The sequence below is a fragment of the Lupinus angustifolius genome, chromosome LG20 (genome assembly GCF_001865875.1).
Source record: "Lupinus angustifolius cultivar Tanjil chromosome LG20, LupAngTanjil_v1.0, whole genome shotgun sequence".
Lineage (NCBI taxonomy): Eukaryota > Viridiplantae > Streptophyta > Magnoliopsida > Fabales > Fabaceae > Lupinus > Lupinus angustifolius.
Window position 1 is genome coordinate 13,443,444 of NC_032028.1, and position 888 is coordinate 13,444,331.

The window sequence follows — 888 nt, forward strand, 5'->3', positions numbered from 1 at the left end:
GAGGATGAGGATGAGGATAGGATGAGGATGAGGATTAGGATAGGATGAGGAATGTGATGAGGATGAGGATATGATGAGGATGAGGATGAGCATGAGGATAGGATGACGATGAGGATGAAGAAGAGGGTAGGATGAGGATGGGGATGAGAATAGAATGAGGATGAGGAAGAGGATGAGGATGAAGAGGAGGGTAGGATGAGGATGGGGATGAAGATAGGATGAGGATGAGGAAGAGGATGAGGATAGCATGAAGATAGGATGAGGATGAGGATGAGGATAGGATGAGGAGGAGTAGGAGAAGGAGGATGAGGATGAGTATGAGGATGAGGATGAGGGTGAGCATGAGGATAGGATGACGGATGAGGATAGGATGAGGGTGAGTACGAAGATGGGATGAGGAAGAGGATGATAATCAAGATGGGATGAGGATAGGATGTGGATAGGATGTGGATAGGATAAGGATGAGGATAGGACGAGGATGAGGAGGAAGATAGGATGAGGATGAGGATGAGTATAGGATGAGGATGAGGATAGGATTAGGAAGAGGATGAGGATGGGGATGAGAATGAGGATAGGATGAGGATGAGGATGGGATGAGGATGAGGACGAAGATAGGATGAGGAAGAGGATAAGGATGAGGATGAGGATAGGATGAGGCTGGGGATGACGATTAGGATAGGATGAGGATGGGGATGACGATGAGGATAGAATGAGGATGAGGGTAGGATGAGTATGAGAACGAACATAGGATGAGCATTAAGATGTGGGTAGCATGAGGATGGGGATGAGGATGAGAATAGGACATAGACGAGGATAGGTTGAGGAAGAGGATGAGGATAGGATGAGGATGAGGATGATAATGCAGATGAGAATGAGGATGATGACCAA